The sequence below is a fragment of the Zalophus californianus genome, chromosome 1 (assembly GCF_009762305.2).
Source record: "Zalophus californianus isolate mZalCal1 chromosome 1, mZalCal1.pri.v2, whole genome shotgun sequence".
NCBI lineage: Eukaryota > Metazoa > Chordata > Mammalia > Carnivora > Otariidae > Zalophus > Zalophus californianus.
The window spans coordinates 198,952,054-198,960,761 of record NC_045595.1 but is presented as its reverse complement, the minus strand read 5'-3'; the positions used below and the strand labels follow the sequence as shown (position 1 = coordinate 198,960,761).

At 34.6% G+C, this 8,708-nt stretch overlaps 1 long non-coding RNA gene across 1 annotated transcript in view; it reads left to right on the top strand.

Moving 5' to 3' along the window:
• Positions 1–616: 616 nt before the first annotated feature.
• Positions 617–8,708, top strand: part of LOC113915787 — a 67,802-nt gene continuing 59,710 nt past the window's right edge. Inside the window, exon 1 of the long non-coding RNA XR_003517809.1 lies at positions 617–797. This is a non-coding gene — a long non-coding RNA (uncharacterized LOC113915787). The remainder of the gene's footprint in view (positions 798–8,708) is intronic.

Below are 8,708 nucleotides of genomic sequence, written 5' to 3'. Positions count from 1 at the left end.
CCTGGGATCATGACCTGAGCTGAAGGCAGTTGCTTAACCAACTGAGCCACTCAGTCTCCGTCAAAAAAATTTTTTTTAAATATTGACAGACTTTTCATGGACTCTAAGGCATTAATAAATATTGTTCAACAAAGGATCTTAAATGAGGCTGAACCCAAGAATATAGAACATATTTGTTAAAATGTAATTCTTTCAGAATCACATAATGCATACATTCAACATTTTTGTTTTGCTTCAAATAAATTCACCTCACTTATTTTCATGTTTAATATTTTTGTTCTCAAGAAAAATAATTTTATTGTCATTATCATTACATGTGGTAGAAAACTGTTTAGTCCATGCAGCTTCCATCTGCCCTCCGGTAGCAGAATGCCTCTTTCCTGTGGAAATTCATTCTATGTGCCATTGGTAGGGATGACCCTATATAGTCTCACACCTTCCCTTGGTTATGTTCGTGACTTCCTTGATAGAGTACAATAAGGTATGACATTGTTCACGGTAGGGGGGTAAGAGGGAACAGAAGCAAATGGTTCTCCATCAGTGTTCCAGTTCTAGAACCAAGATGATCTTTCTACTGTGATTGTTGACCAGTTATTTTCTAAGCTTGGAACTGCCTTCTGATAACTTGCCTAAACTGGAAGAGAACTTGAAGAGAAGGGCAAAAGACAGATTTCTGTTGAAACCACTGTAATTTTAATGAATAAGTGAAACAATGGTGAGCAGGTCAGGGCCTTTCTAGCATCAACTGAATCTTTGGAAGGAACTACAACTTAAACCTGCTCTGTCTGAACTTCCAGGTTAGTACAACTAATCAACTACTCCTCTCCTACAGTGTGTGTGTGTGTGTGTGTATATTGGCAATGGGGTTCTAAGGTAGTTGAGATGAATTTTAATTGTTTATTATGGAAGAGTCCTGACTGATAAATGATTACCATTATTACCATCATGATTATTATATGCCATATTTATTTTGTACAGATGGGAAAAAATGGGAAACATTCTTTCTTGCATGTAAGCTAGAGATCAAGAAAGGAGTTCTTGGAAGTTGGGTGAGATGAATGTTAGAGTAAAGCTTAATGACCTAAAGGAAAATAAAATTTCAGCAGAAAATAATAGAGAATTAGTTTGACAAAATATTCTTTCCTGCCTAGAATGTTTTTCTCTTTATCTCTATTGCATTCATTTTTGTTGAGATATTATTGTGTTATAGTATACACACTTCTACTCTGATATTTTTAGCTGTCATTAATTTAAACAGTTAACAAATTCAAACTCAAATTTCCAATAATATATTTCTACTCTATTGTGAATGGGTCAGAATTCTGTGTAATCAGATATTCATATATGTTTGAGAATCTTATGTGAGCAATGTGCAGGAGCTTTACCCATGAACTTTGTTATGGCCCATGAAGCTGAACAGAGATGCTGTGGCTCACTTCCAGGTTGAAGAAAATTGAGATCACCCTACAGGTAGAGTACAGAATACTGTTTGTATACATGATACACACACATACACACACACACACACACACACAGGATGTGTGTATACATTTATGTGCATTATTTTAGAACATTATTAGCATACCTAAGTTCAAAATTGTTGTATATGAAACCAGCTCACAATTTTATTCTAAGTTATTTCAATAGTTAAAATTCCTCAATTAACAATACGTATAGGTCAATTTAACCTCATTTTGTCACCTTTTTTCACGAAGTATCTAAAATACCATTGTACTTTATCTTTTGCTTTAAAATACTTCTAATATGTAACATTTAATTATGTTAACTGCTTACATTGACACTGTTAGTTTTATCATAATTATACTTTATCTTTTCTTAATGTAATAATAGTACTAAAACTATTTCAGTAGTTACATGATGGCATTAAATACATCTACAGAACACTCCCGAAAGTTTGTTTTTAATTAAGATTCCTTAGGAATTACATAATTGAGCATAAGCTCATCACATGGACACATGCCATGAATTAACAATAGTTACATTAGTGAACTATGTTACCTAGTAACAAAACAACATAACATTTTCATAACTTTCATAATATATTCAAATTGTCCCAAAGTTCTCATAACCAGATACATGGCGAAAATACTCACACATATTACATAAACACCCTTGTGAAACGTGCATTCTGTCTTTTTGTCTCAATGTTCCTTTTGTCTATTATTCCAGTTTTCTACTTCATATTAGAAATGTGTTCTATGCCACAGTAAGTGTCAAATGGGGAAACAGAAACAGTAAGAAAGAACCAATTGATAATTCTAGAACTAAAGAATAAAATCTCTGAAATTAAGAGATTTCTATGAATGGACTGAATAGCTGAATAGACATGACAGAGGAAAGAATAATGAACTTCATGATAAATCAATAAAAATTTATGAGAAAAACGATGAGAAAAAAAATTTTAAAAATATTTGAAACAGAGACCTGAGAAGTTGTGTGATGATTTCAAACATTACAGCATGTGGAACTAGAATAGTAGAAGGAGAGAGAGAATTGCGGACAGAAAAATATTCAAGTATAATGTTAAATATTTTCCAAATTTGATGAAAAACACATAATGGTAGATATAAGATGCTTCATGGATATCAAATAGAGAAAGGGAAAAGAAGCCTAAAGTTATGTGCATTATATTCTAATGGTTGAAAGCAAAAACAACGAATTCATCTTGAAAGTAACAAGAGAAAATTAACATACACAAGGAAAAAAATTCCAATTAATGGCTGGCTTCTCACAGAATCCTTGGGGATGAGACAAGAGAGAAACAACATCTTTAAAGTACTACAAACAAGCAAACAAACAAACGAAAACATATAAACACTGGCAACCCAGAATTCTATATCCATCAAAAACATTCTTCAATAATGAAGGTGAAATCAAGATATTTTCAGGTAGAAGAGAAGCAGAGGAATTCATAACCAACAGATCTGCCACAAAAGAACTATTAAGGAAATTTTCAGGATGAAAGAAAATGATAGGAGAAAAAAGATTATGTTCTGAGAAAAGAAGAAAAAACATCAAATATTTGGGTAGATAGAAACAAATATATTTTTTTTCTTTTTGCCACTTCTTATTTTTCTTAATAAACTCTCTCTCTCTCTCCCAACATTGTTGGGGCACCTGGGTGGCTCAGCTCCAACTCTTGATTTTGGCTCAGGTCATGATCTCAAGGTCATGAGATCGAGCCCCACATTGGGCTCTCTGATGGGTGTAGAGCTTACTTAAGACTCTCTCTCTCTCTCTCCCTTTGCCCTTCTCCACGCTGCTCCCTCTCTCTAAAAAAACAAAACAAAATAAAACATTGTCTTGTAGGTTTGTAAGTATTTAAGTGTAATGTAATCATTGGAACATAAAAAAGAGAATATATGACATATGACATAAACATGGGATTTTGAGGTTTTAGACAAAGTAGTACATTATTGAATAAACTCTGTAGAATTAAGGTTGTATATTGCAACCCTTATGTCCATCATGAAGAAAAGTGTAGTTAAAAAGCCAATGGGAAAATTTAAGTGGAATTCTAACAACTATTCAAACAATTTAAACAAGTGACAGTAAAAGAGGATCAGAGGAATAAAAACAGAGGAGGAGAGCAAAGAACATAAAAATGCAAATCCAAAAACAACCATACTGATTACATCAATTGCCAACAGATTAAAAATCTAAGTAAAAGTTGTATTTTCAGAAGGGACTCAAAAACCAAACCAACTATATGCTATTTATAAAAAATTTACTTTTAAACTCAAAAGGTTTGAAAGTAACTGAACACAAAACATACGATGCAAGCTTTAAGGAAGAGAAGAGTGGAATGTTTATATTAATTTTATTTTATTTATTTGCTGTTTTTTTACTGTGTTATTTATTTATTTATTTATTTATTCATTTATTTTTTATTATGTTATGTTCAGCACCATACACCATTAGTTTTTGATGTAGTGTTCCATGATTCATTGTTTGTGTTTAACACTCAGTGCTCCATGCAGAACGTGCCCTCTTTAATACCCATCACCAGGTTAACACATCCCCCACCCCCCTCCCCTCTAGAACCCTCAGTTTGTTTCTCAGAGTCCATAGTCTTTCATGGTTCATCTCCCCCTCCGATTTCCCCCTCTTCATTTTTCCCTTTCTGCTATTTTCTTTTTTTTTTTTTTTTAACATATAATGTATTATTTGTTTCAGAGGTACAGGTCTGTTATTCAACAGTCTTGCACAATTCATAGCACTCACCATAGCACATACCCTCCCCAGTGTCTGTCATCCAGCCACCCCATCCCTCCCAACCCCCCCCACTCCAGCAACCCTCCATTATTTCCTGAGATTAAGAATTCCTCATATCAGTGAGATCATATGATACATGTCTTTCTCTGATTGACTTATTTCTCTCAGCCTAATACCCTCCATTCCCATCCACATCGTTGCAAATGGCAAGATTTCATTCCTTTTGATGGCTGCATAATATCCCATCGTGTATATATATATATATATATATATATATATATATATATATATACCACATCTTCTTTATCAATTCATCTGCCGATAGACATCTTGGCTCTTTCCATAGTTTGGCTATTGTGGACATTGCTGCTATAAATATCGGGGTGCACGTACCCCTCAGATCCCTACACTTGTATCTTTGGGGTAAGTACCCAGTAATGCAATTGCTGGTTCATAGGGTAGCTCTATTTTCAACTTTTTGAGGAACCTCCATACTGTTTTCCAGAGTGGCTGCACCAGCTTGCATTCCCACCAACAGTGTAGGAGGGTTCCACTTTCTCCACATCCCTGCCAACATCTGTCATTTCCTGACTTGTTAATTTTAGCCATTCTGACTGGTGTGAGATGGTATCTCATTGAAGTTTTGATTTGGACTTCCCTGATATCGAGTGATGTTAAGCACTTTTTCATGTGTCTGTTGGCCATTTGGATGTCTTCTTTAGAAAACTGTCTGTTCATGTCTTCTTCCCATTTTTTGATTAGATCATTTGTTCTTTGGGTGTTGAGTTTAGTAAGTTCTTTATAGATTTTGGATACTAGCCCTTTATCTGATATGTCATTTGCAAATATCTTCTCCCATTCTGTCGGTTATATTAATTTTAAATAGAAGTTGTCAAGACAAAATGCTACAAATAAAGAGGGAAATTTCATAAATACAGTTGACCCGTGAACTGCATAGGTTTGTAGCGCACAAGTCTATTTATATATGGATTTTTTTATAAATACTATACAGTACTGAAAATGTATTTTCCCTTCTTTATAATTTTCTTAATAACATTTTTCATCTAGCTGATTTTATTTGAGAATACAGTATAAAATACATAAAATATGCAAAATATGTGTTAAATAAAACTTCTGGTCAACAATGAGTTATTAGTAGTTAAGTTTTCAGTGAGTCAAAAGTTATACAGAGATTTTCAACTGCTCGGGATCAGTGCCACTAACCCTTCAGCTGTTCAAAAGTCAACTACATAATTCTATAAAACAATAACTGCTAAAACCAACAATCTAATCTCCCCCATTTAAAGGTTAGAGAAAAAGAGCAAATTAAACCCAGAGTAGTTAGGAAAAAGGAGGTAAAGATAAAATATATCAATGGAAAAAACAGACACATAATAAAGAAAATTAACTTAATGAAAAGTGCATGTTTTAAAAAATTAATAAACTTGATAATCCCTACGGATCATGAAATCATACGACTCTGCCAATATCATGCATGGAAGAGCTTACATAAATAGACATTCTGCATGTTTCTTAAAAGAATCAAAAAGTGTATCATTAACAACTTTATGCTAATAGATATGGCAACTTTGATGAAAACAACAATTCATTCAACAACCATTGCTGCTAAAGCCAGCTTCCCACAGAGGTACCATAATCAACAGCTTCCTCAGCTTGCTTTCTGCCCCAGAGCTTTTTGGATGCTTTGGTTCCCACTCTCCTGCAAGCCAGAAAGTGCAAGGACTGCTCCTGACCAGTGGGAGATGAAGAACAAGAGTACATGGGTAAATAAATATCCTCCTTTATGCTCTTTTCAGGTGGACAACTGTGGGAGGTGTTTTACACAAATTCACAGATACTTCAGTGGATCTCAGTAGACTCAAACCCTAATTACTCCCAGCTCGATAAGAAACTGTTGTATTGGCTATACTTCATTCCTTCTCTTACTCTTGCCAATCCTTCATTCCAGTTTTCTGGCATGGCAAATACAAATAAACTATCCATAAGCAAGAGAATGTCTCAGACTCAGGTTCTGGAAAAAGTATAACATCAATGGGAACAGAAAATTTGAGAATTATCTGGAAAATACTAGCTAGAATTGAAAATGACAGGGAAAAAAAAAGAGCGGAATCACTTGATGATGATCTCCAAATGAGAGGCTTACAACAGAAGCATGTGTTTACATGTCCATTTCAGCTCTGGTGCAGCTGTGATCCCCATCATCTTCACTCAAGAATACAGTTGGATGGAATGTCTCCATCTGGAACAATGGCAGGTGTCATATCACAGGGATAAGGGGAGCATGTCACTTCCACTCACTTTTTATTGTACAAAGTTTGCCACATGGCCACACTCGAGTGTAACTGCACAAGATGTATAACATTTCAGCAGAAGGGATTCCAAATATTTATGAAAATTGATAAATGGTCAATTCAGTAAAACTCAGGAAAAAGCTAATAGAGCAATAATAAAATTTAGCTAACTGGCCACAAGATTACTTTTAGTTATAATAAATGACAGAGGAGGGAAAAATATCTCTAAATAAAGCATAAAAGACATTTTAATATATTTTAAATATAATTTCCTTAATTTCAAAAGTGAAGCTTTATTTGTTTTGTTTTTGTTTTTGTCATTTTACTGTGAAGGAAATGAGTTCCAATGAAATCAGAAAAAGAGATGTGGGACTGCAAATTTTCATTGTTTTAACAGTCCAAGAGTTTATCACAGGTTTGTTTCTCACTCGTATTTTATTTTCCTAAACTCAAAATTGTCAATTGGTAAAATGTTAACATAAAAGACATATTTTTTTCATAGAAATAAATCTGAAATAACCTTTTACAAATATGTTACCCTATTTGTGAGCTGCATAAATATTAGTTGAATGTTGAAAAAACTTGGAATTTAAAATTGTGATTTATTTCACTATTGATGTTCGTTGCCTATGATATTTAACACCCACATTAGGATTTATACATTCTCGCAAGGTTAACTGGTTTTCTGAGTAGGTCTCATATGTGCTTATTTTTATGAAAGAACATCCCTAAAGTTTTAGTGATAATTTTCATCCTTACATTTATAAGAATGAGTGATCCCACTATTCATAAGAGGAACTATATTGCCTGTAATTCAATGATAACTCCACATCATTTGATGTCAGAAAATCAGTAGCAGAGGTTGACCTGAAAATGTCAATATTCCTTCATTGTATGAGATTAATTTTGTGTTATATATCCGGCACTGGTTTTAGCCAAGCTATTAAGGAATTATAGATGTCATCACACTGTTTGAAGACATGCAGTTTCATGTTCCCAACATATTCCTCAAAGTATTAGCTAGGTAGAATTCAAACTGGTGCAGCTTCAAACACTCACACAAAATCATCCACAGTATTCAATGAGATGTTTCGTTTTACTGTCTCATTGCTAACGGCTTTGCATATCTACTAGGAAAAGTGAGAATGTATGTAAAAGAAATTCGAATGTTGGTGATGGTCACAAAAGAATGTTGATGAAGGCAAGAGTAACGTTGGATGGGAATATGTTTCCATTTAATTGTCTTGGTGGGCTTCAGGAATCTGATGCATATTGAAGATAGGTTGAGGTGGATACTTGGAGCAGAGATTCAGCTACTTTTGAGCCAGAATAGGAGGACCATACGTGCCCCTGCAAACCATGTACTTGAGCACTGTACTTAATTGTATTCCTCGGAACAAGAGAGGTGGGCATACGGTCACAATGCCTGCTATCCCAAGCCATGCCAAGCACACATTTTTATGTAACGGACTTAAAATGCCTTGCAGATATTGTGTAACTCACAATAACTCACAAGGGTGGGCTGGTCTGAATTTGATAATAGCTACTGTTGGGCTGGCCTATGCTAAGATAATAATTTAAGTTTAGCTTGTTGAATCCCATTCTTTTTTTTTATAACCAAAGTCTGCTTTTCATTTACATGTGTAAGTTGGTCATCTGCTTTGGTGACAAAGAGGAGGTGCCTGAGAAAAGGTTCTCAGACCAGACTGCTGTGTTGAAAGCTTTTTAAATCAATTTGGATTCATATAAATATTACTTCCCTAATCCAGATCTGGCATTGTTAATAATTTATTATTTTTAAAAATTTCCAACACAAAAAATGGAGAGCTTTGGAATCATAATTTATTTTCCTTTCTTGCTGTGCAGTCTGATTTGTCATCGTATTTTTCTAAGTTTTAGGCCTGATTGCTCAGAGTGTGCCTGGCTAAAATATGTCTATATTTTTAAAGATTTTATTTATTTATTTGACAGAGAAAGAGACAGCAAGAGAGGGAACACAAGCAGGGGGAGTGGGAGAGGGAGAAGCAGGCTTCCCTCAGAGCAGGGAGCCCGATGTGGGGCTCAATGCCAGGACCCCAGGATCATGACCTGAGCCGACTGCAGACGCTTAACCACTGAGCCACTAAGGTGCCCCTAAAATATGTCTTTTATCTGAAGGTA